We start from the raw sequence: 9,657 nt of genomic DNA, 5'->3' as shown, positions 1-9,657 counted from the left end.
CTAGCCAGATATAAAAAAATCAATATGTTACATGAATATAATATATATGTATAGAAATGGGGAAAAATGATTCCATGAAGTTTTCTACTAATTATTCTATGGTTCACCAGACACAAAATATATGGTTCTGTACATTGTCAAAAGCAGTAATTATGCTGGATGGTATTGTTAAACTTAATATAAAAAAAAAAAAAACATTGGTATAAGAGAAGGCTTTTGTGAGAGATATATTTAAAAATATGATATAATTCAAAATACATCAATAAAACTTAAAATAGATACATATATATATATATATATATAAGTATAGCTACAGAGAAATACACACATACATACACATATAAAATTGTTTTAATTAGAATAAAACATCAGATTATTCTAAATTACTTCACCTGTTGCCTGTATTAACCCTCTACCAAAAAGGTAATGAGATTTCCCTTGTCTCAACTGCATTAGTAGCAATTGTCCTACTTTATTGTAAGAGTCTAGGGGATGAATCATTCACCTCCACAAGCTATATTACAATTAGACAAAAAAAGGATAAACAGACATTGAAAATAATCCCCCACTCCTGAACTTCAAGGTTTGAAAGCATTTTGTTTCCGAGTCCTTCTTGGACCACACTTGGATTGGAAAATCAGAAGCTGCAGAAGTTATAAGTAGATTTAATTCTATATCTGATACACTCTTTTAGTAAACAGCATTGGTAGCAAAGTTGTTGAGATCAGCAAATGAAACTGTTTAAACAAAAAAGAGAATATGTTCAGGATAGATCCTAGGGGGAGACACCTAAGGTCAGTAGATATGACCTAAATTAAAAAAAAAAAAAAGACAACACAATGCAAGGTACTATATTGAGTCTTTAGTTTTTAAGAAAAATAAAGCATGGGCTGGCTTTCAGAGCACATAAAATCTAATGAAAAGGCAGATAAGTATCCAAATAACTGATATAGTCCAGAGAGTAAAGTTAGGTCCTGACAAGGAGTTATCAATTGATCAATCAATTAATCAACATTTATTACATATAAGACAAAGTTCCAGGTACCAGAGACACAAATACAAAACAAACTTTTTAAACTTTCAAAGGATTTATGTTTTACTGTCTACAAGCTATTTCAAACTCTCTATTGGACAGCCTTTGGAAAAGATCTTTTTGGGTTTTGTTTGTTTTTTTAGCAAGCCATTCTCAAGACAGATAAAAGTCTCAAAGTTACAAAATCAACATTCTTTGAACTTCAAGAAAAAAATGATTAAAGCTAAAGGAAAATACTTTTAATATGAAAAATAAAAATGCCAAAGCAACACGGCATTACCCAGAAGACAGTATTAGTTGGTTATGAAGACTAGGTAAATGTTCTTCATTGGCATTTTACACAGATGATATGATTCAGCAGCCAATGAGATTCTTGTCTGCTTCAGTGGGGAAAAGCATGATTCTCTGGACTCTCCAAGAGGAGTCAGGAATATGGCTGGAGCAGGTTTGAGTGTTTGAAGTGGGAGGGGAGACACTGGAGTTTTATAAGGGCCAATTTAGTCCAGATGGCACTATGAACATAACCCATACCTTCCACAAAGTATTGTAACTTTAGAAGCTAATTGCAGCTTAATCAAAATAATGGACTATAGGAATAGTGATTTCTGGGCACTTTAATAGTCCACAAGATCTAAGGTGGGATCCAGAAGGAGAATTTATCTTGTCTGTGAGAGATTATCAAACAGTTTGACTCTGCTCTACAGAAGAAAAAAGATGATTCACAGATAGCAATTTCCATTATTATCTCTGTGCAAATGACTCTCAGACTTATCCAATCTGTCTCTGTCTCTCTGGCTCTCTGGCTCTGCCTCTGTCTGTCTGTCTTGTCTGTCTCTCTTACATATACACGCACATCCAAAATAGTACTGTTTCTTTACAAATACTATAAAATGGGCATTTTGTGAGATTCTACCTTTTTCCTACTATATATTTTTGCAGGGTTGTGAAATAACTTTTCTTTTTTTTACTGAAAAGTTAGTCCAAATGCTTTAATATATTATAAAATTTACTATGGTGCTTCATAAACTAAGTAGAATCTGTCAACTTTCAGAGGTATGCCAAATTTATTAGAAGTTCAATATGCTAGCTAATGATGACTTAAAAGAAAAGCTCAAGATTTTGAAATGACTATGTTTGGCACTGGACAAATCATTTTCTTGAGCCTCAATTTTGTTATCTGCCAAATAAAAAAGTCTGAAAGATTTATAAATCAAATTCACTCCAATAAGCTTCATTAAGTCCCAGGTACTGTGCTAAGCTCTAAGATAGGAATATAAAGATTAAAGAAGAAAACATTTCTTTTTTCTCAAGGACCTTATATTTTCCTGGGAATGAGGTGGGTGAAATAATGCAATATGCAAATAGATGAGGGTACATATAGTTTTGAGGAGAAAAAAATCACTAGCAACATGGTCCCTTCTAGCTCTAAATATGATCCTGTTTCTCCTTTTTACCAAGTTTTATATTTTATCAACATTCTTGATTTCTCCAATTCTTCTGCACACCAGTGTTAGTTTCTGTACATTTGCCCCATCCTCCCCATCTATCTGCAAACTTTCCCACTGAATGCTACATCTATTCCCTCTCATATTCCTAGAAGAGTGCAATTGAATTAAAATGATTATTGGTAACCACCTATTTTATACAAATTTGCAAAGTCTGGGCTAGCTCCCTGAAAGGCTCAGAATCAGCCTTTTTAAAAGGAGTGCAAATAATATGATCAAATAATCATAAATTGAGAATTTATACATGTCCATAAGTCCTAGAAATTGTCCAAAAGGAATCCATTGTCCATTACCTTATGTGCCAGGAATTCAATAATTCCTGCATGTTTTGAAGTCCTCCAATAGTCTCATCAACAATTTTTCATCTCAAGGAATCCAATGATCCCTGCTGGTTTTCAAGTCCTTTAACAGTATCTTTATCAGCCATGCTCTTTCAGTGTCAGATGTTTCTTAGATCTTCTCCTTTGTTTTGAGGTTTTTCTCTTTTTCCTGTCTCTCTCCAGGTGCTAGTTGCCACCCATCTGTTTCCTTCTCTGTCTGTAAAAATACAAGCAAACCCTCTCTCCCAGGCAGTTAACCTATCTAATTTCTTTTTATTTACCACTTTCTAAATCTCTTCTCATCATCTGGCAATTACATTGGAGCTATTTGCACTGGACACTGCCCTGTTGGTTTAAAAGGCCTGTATTCTCCCTAAGTATAATCCATTTCTGCTATCTGATTGCTTTTTGGCTGACTGATCAGGTAATCCCTTTCTTTTTCACGGTGCTCTGTTCAGTGTTTAGATCTACTGTTGCCAGAGTAGACATCTTTATTGCCGTTGTGGCTGCGGCTACAGCTGCATTTGCGGTTCTGAGGCCATTCCTTTTTTTCACTTTTCCATTTTTCTTTACAATACTCTTCTTCTTGTCTCCTATGATGCCATTCCCAGCTGAAAGCCTTAGAATTTTTCACTGTGGAATAATCCTCTTCAGAGCAATGACTACTTTTCTTAAGTTTTTTACTTGAATGTGAGTGACTTGATTTAGAGTCTTCTGTTTCTTCGTCTAGCACAAGATTATATTTTGCATCCTGTTTGGGTTTTGCTTTATCTTTGAGAGCAAATTTAGATTTTTCCTGGTCCTTTTCATATTCCTTGAAGTCACTTTTGCTATATTTCCCACCTTTCCCTCTCCATTTAACTTTTGCAACAGACTGGCTAAAATCTACATGTATTCTTTGGTCATCTATAAGCACATTGTCCATTTTGAAAAAGGCTTTTTCACAATCTTCTTCCTTTTCAAATTCAATAAATGCATAACAAAGGGATTCTCCTGTCTTCCAGTCATGAATAACTTCACAACTTTTTATGGGTCCAAATCTTGAGAATATTATTTCTAGATCTTCATCTGTGGTCACTGGATTCAATTTGCACACAAACAGGACATTTTCTGGAGGTTTGATATCTTCATCAGTTAAATATCCCACCATTTCTAAAAGAATAGCCTGAGTTTTTGCCTCCTTCTCAGACATTATTTCTTCAATTTCTTCAGCTGATCTCCCTTTGAAATCATCAATTTCTTCATCTGCTCCTATTTGGCCACTATCTAGTTATTCCTTGGCTGGCTCTGGTGATCGATCAGGAATTGATAAGCAAACTGGGTCATCAAATAGATCATCTAAAATCACTGTATGATTTATCCTGATATCTTGATAAGGTACAAAGTCTTTGTCAACAAAGGTTTCATTAATTTTCTTGATTACATTTACATCCATTCCTTCTGTTACTTCACCAAATACTGTATGTACACCATCAAGATAATCTAGATTTTCTCCTATGGTAATAAAAAACTGAGATCCATGTTGATCACTGCCATTATTCACCATAGATACTGCGCCTTTTTTCTTGTGCTAAATTCTTGGCAATTTTTCTGCCTCAAAAAACCTTGCTTGATCACCCTACAATTGTACAAAGACTGATTCTCCTCCTCTGTCAGTTCCCATAGGATCACCAGTTTGTATACTAAAATCTCTCTGTACATTATGAATAAGACAATAATTGTAGTACTTTATTTTGCACAACTTCAGAAAATTTAAGCAAGTCCAAGGTCGCTCCTCCATGTACAGATCGATAACAACATACCCCAGAGTGGTCTCTAGCAACACCGCCATGACACTCACACCACCTCCACATCCAGGGAAGCCAAGACCCTCAAACTCCAGCAGCTCTTCCGCTCTCTCTCTGAATCCAAAGCCTCCAGCCAGCACGAAGGTAGAATGAATCTTAATCTGCCTCCAAGAGTGTAGGATTGTGGGTTTCCCAGAAGTCAATCCTAGTAGTGCATCTCCTGGAAATCCATGAGCAGACTTTTCCTTTAGATTTGTGAATTTGCTTTCGTCCAAGGGTCCCCAGCCAGCACCACAATAGAATCTCGAATGACCCTCCTTCCTGAATCCTGGCTTCTTACATCCTCCCAGAGAATGGACTTGTGAGTACTCCAAGGGTTTGTGGGAACTCCTTACAGAACCAATGAGCAAACTCCTTTAAAGGTGGAAACTCCTTTCAGAATTCTAAAGGTGTAAACTCCTTTTAAAGGTGTGAACTCTGAACTAGAGAATTGTTAAGTACCGATTTAGCACCTAGTAAGAATCCTAACACAAATTGAAAAGGAAGTGGCATAGTGAATGGTTAACATGTTTAATTGTGAAGATATGGGTTCAACTCCTAACTGAATGTCACTTACTTCTGGATAAGAGGAGTTGAATGGTTAGCCTTTGGAAAAGATTTGTTTTTAAGCAAACTTCCCAAAACTATCAGATAAGAATCTCAAAGGCAACTCTAAGACCAAAATTGATTTGCAATGGCAGGAGGGACTTGTTGGGGGAAAAACAAGAGAAGGAAGTTTGAGATGGATGTATTAATCCATCAGCAAGAACATAGGAAAGATTAACTGCCATGATATTGACCCACTAAATCATCATCATCAGGACATAAATTTAAGTTCCACAAACAACCCATATTGTCTATGTGATCCTAGATAAGTAATCAAATTTCTCAACAAGCTAAGAAAATGTAATTAGCACTATAAATTATAGAAAAGTTATAGAAACGCATCATTACTGATGGTTTTCTCCTTGGGTGGCTCCCTATGTTAATATATCACAAGGCTTCAAGAAGGAAATATGGGCCAAGCAAACACTAACATTACAGATCCATTCCTGGTTTATTAGACTGTGAGCTCCTTGACTGCAGGAATTTTTTTGGCCCTTATTTGTATCCCCAGCATTTAGCATAGTGCCTAGCACAGTCAGTGTTTAATAATCTGTTGATTATCACCAATTTATCCTGTATCTATATCTTGTTAGTAAATAGTTGTTTATATACTCTTTCTTCCCACTAGACTGTGAGCTCTTTGGAATCAGAAGTGATGATTTTTTGTTTTTGTTTTTGTTTTTTTTTCCTTTGTAACCCCAGTACTCAGCATAGTACCTATTACCTTCCATGCTCTTAATAAATGCTTGCTAACTATTAATTTGATATAGTAGTATATCCAGTGTCGCCTGAGGCACTTAGAGATTAAGTGACTTGTCCAGGGTCATGCAGGCAGACCCTGAAACATAACTGGGATTTAATAAATGCTTATTGGATTGAATTGGATTTGTTAATTTCACCTAAACCTACTTTCTTCAAGAGGTGTTTCCCAGCCTTTTCCTTGCTATTGTTTCCAATTTGTCTCCTGTGGTGTTGATATGAGGAAATAGATGATACAAGGGATAGAATACTGAGCTTAGAGTCATGAAGCTCTGAATTCAAATGTGACCTCGGAAACTTATTAGTGGTGTGACCCTGACAAAACATTTAATCTTAATTGCCAGTTCATATCTGTAAAATAGGGACACATTAGAGAAGGAAATAGCAAACCATACCAGTAACTTTACTAATAAAATCCTATGGACAAAATCTATGGGTCACTTCGAGTCAAAAACCACCGAACCAGTATTTATATATAGTATAGTATTTTATATATATAGTCATATTTATTTATATATAGTTTGCATAATATCTCTTCTATTAGATTGTGGGCTCCTTTGGAGAAACTTTTTTCTTTGTAACTCCAGTGCTTTTTGAAAGCTGTATTTTCTGTTTTACATTCTTCTGTTTGTTTGCAGGTTGTCTCCCTATTAATATCTGAGTTCTGAGTGAGAGGTGACTGTTTTTACCTTGCTTTGTCTCTCCAGGGTTTAGCTGACAGTAAGCACTTAAAAAAATTAATTAAAAAAAATAACAACGCTTGCTGACTATATTAAGCCACAATGTCTATTACATCTTACACGTACTTTTACACAAATATGCATATGTATAAATAGATATATACACTTGACACATAACCCTTCGTGTGTAATGTATTTGTGTATGTTACATACATAGATTTCTAGCCGCAGACTTTCCTCCTGAGCCTCCAGAACAGAACAGACCCTCGGGTCTGTGGGCACTACCTAGTGAAACCCCGCTCCAGGCTTTCTTCAATGGGGAGGGTGGGTCGAGCGCCAATCTCGCCCATTAGCCAGCGCCCATGCACAATGGCCATCTCCTAGGAAGCAGCCATTGGGTGCAGCAATCTTGAAACACCACCGGGGAGGGGGGCGGTGCTATTACCTGCTCCGCCGGAGACGGCCTGGCCAGACGCCTGCAGCGTGTTCTGTAACCCCAGAAGCAGCTTCCAGCCAGCGTTGCACAACCTGGCACTGCCTCCTTCTACTTCCCCCTCTCCCCGCTTCCCCCTTACTTCCCTCCCCTCGCCCCCCACCACGGCCTTCACCAAAACCCAGGTTTCGCCCTAACGGGGTATCGCTCAAGTTCAAGATTGATGCGCCGTTCTGCCGATAACATTTGCCTTATACGGTGCCCGTGTTATCGTTAATTAGGCTTGTTATTAGTTCGGAGGGAGCCTGCCCGCCGCACGTTGTGGAAGGAGAAGCCTTCAGTTATACGTGACTTCAGAAGAAAGCAGTAGCCCTCCCTTCACGTCCCTCGCTCCGCATCCGTTCCTCCAGCCGAGGTCGAGCTCCCCCTAGCGGACAGCCTGGGTTTCAACGTCTCAGCGTCTTCATTCACTAGGAAGGTTCAATGGACGCCCGCGTTGATAAAGGCTAAACGCTAATCTTAGGGGAAGGGAGAAAAAAAATCCCGTGGGCAGCGCTGGGTGAGCGCTCAGTTAATTTGGAAAAGGAGCCCGCGGGTAACTTCGCGGAGCACTTCAGCGGGGGAGAGAGGAGGGAAGAGAGCTCATCTGAACGAGCTGGAAAGATAATGGACGCCACTTCTCCCCACCATCGCTTTTGAAAACCATGAGGAAGAAAGCGAGGGAGAGAAGTGACTGAACGTGGAGAAAACAGTTTGCAAAGAAAGGCAGTGAAAAAAATGAAAAGGAAATCATCGATTGCGAGTTCTGTTTTTTTGGTTGTTTTTTTTTAAATAGCGTTCATGTGATTCAGATTCTCTGTTTACAGTGATTGTGCAGAATTGAACTTAGTGAAATGAAATAATTCACGTTTAGATAACCTAATAACGTGCAAAATCACAAGCTGAAGGCATACGGCTCTTCGGTATTACAGAAGACAATTCCGTCTAAAGTGGAAACATTTTAGCTATGCCTGTTACCAGTGTGCCTCGGAAAGAATAGTCTTTAGAATTCCCTCCCCTCTTCCCCGCCTACCCCCCCCCCCCCCCCCCGCCATCAGATGCATACACACTAAATGTGAATGAAAAGGTTGAAGAACTGCATGCTATGGCAAATAGGATAATACACCTTTAAATGAACAATATTTGATTTTTTTTTTTTTTGGAAATTATTTTAGGTACTGCAAAATGAGTAATTAAGGAATGTACTTTTTAACAATGTTTGCAAAAAGTTCCAAACTGAACTCTAACAAAAAACACCGTCAACTGTGTGGGTGACACAGCGTAAGTTTCCCAAAATTCAGAGGAAGGGGCATTGCTTATAAAGGCTCTGATAACTTGTCAAGCACGAGTTTTTTCTACCTGTACACTGGTGCTGGTGCGGGGGAGAGGGGGGAAGAGGAAGGAGAGAGAGACCTACGGTGTATGGAAAGAGAATAGGTGTGTTGAAGTGGTTAAAAAAATCAGCTGCACTTCAGACGGACACTGAAGTAAGTAACCTTAAAAATGTAATTGTTTTATTGGATGCAGGATGAAAGTTTGGGCTTTTAGAGATTTTTTTTTTTTTAAGTAACTACCGAGAAACTAAGTCAAGAAAAACATTTTAAATTGTTCTCGAAAATCTCTTCCAAATTTATTGTACCCCCCCCCCAAAAAAAGAAGGGGACGGGAATACCTACCCCAAACTGCGCGGGCACACACACATACGAACACTCTCTCGGTCTTTCACTTAGACAAATCTGAGACTGGAAGATGGTTTGTCCTGGTGCACGGTTTATAATTGGGTTAATCCAGCAGACAAAGAATAAACCAATAATTCCTCCATCTCACTTCCCGCTCCCTTCTCCTAGTCTCCCTACCTTCAGTTCCCCTCACCCAAGCTTTAGGAAAAGCAAGTGTTTAAAACTTAAAAAGGAAAAAAAAAAAAAAAAAAAAAAAAAAAAAAAAAACAATGGGAGAAATAGGGTTGGGCGATTGGAGTGAAAGTCGATTTGAAATGGATTCCGGATCAAATATAATCACCTACAATTCCATGTTAGTTTTAGTTCTAACAATGAATATCCAAAGTTTATTTTAAATGCTAATTTTCATAACCTGGTGTCTAGGGGTAGTTCCAGAGCCCCAGATTTTGCCTGGCTGTTTCTGCCTTTGGAAAAACCTTACAATCTGTGTTTCGTTGAAACTAAATACATTGACATTGCCCTGCATGGAATGGCTCTCGCTTCAAGAAAATTGTATGTATAACTGCGGCTGCTGCCCCTGCCAGAGACTTAGTAGGGTAGATGGGCCCCGATTAGGCGGCTGCAGTTGCAGTAAGTCGTCAGCCCTTCCCTCGTTCACTCGCTCAGTGCAGTTGCCCTTTTGAATGCCTCCTGCGGCTCGGAGCGCTGGCAGGGCTCTGGGAGTATGAGTGAATGTAGCCCCGCAGAGCCAATGAGCTGGGACCGGATGCGATATAT

The 9,657-nt window shown here is 38.5% G+C and overlaps 1 protein-coding gene and 1 pseudogene across 1 annotated transcript in view; one reads left to right on the top strand and one right to left on the bottom strand.

The window, feature by feature from the left end:
* Positions 1-2,899: 2,899 nt before the first annotated feature.
* Positions 2,900-4,689, bottom strand: LOC141564912 (peptidyl-prolyl cis-trans isomerase-like 4 pseudogene; annotated as a pseudogene).
* A 4,894-nt stretch (positions 4,690-9,583) lies between these two features.
* The window catches only part of SPRY2 (sprouty RTK signaling antagonist 2), a 6,877-nt gene continuing 6,803 nt past the window's right edge, over positions 9,584-9,657 (top strand). Inside the window, exon 1 of the mRNA XM_074299336.1 lies at positions 9,584-9,657. This exon is cut by the window's right edge and continues 956 nt beyond it. The gene's annotated coding sequence lies outside the window, so the exon portion shown is untranslated.

The sequence above is a fragment of the Sminthopsis crassicaudata genome, chromosome 3 (assembly GCF_048593235.1).
Source record: "Sminthopsis crassicaudata isolate SCR6 chromosome 3, ASM4859323v1, whole genome shotgun sequence".
Lineage (NCBI taxonomy): Eukaryota > Metazoa > Chordata > Mammalia > Dasyuromorphia > Dasyuridae > Sminthopsis > Sminthopsis crassicaudata.
This window is presented reverse-complemented; position numbering and strand designations above follow the sequence as displayed.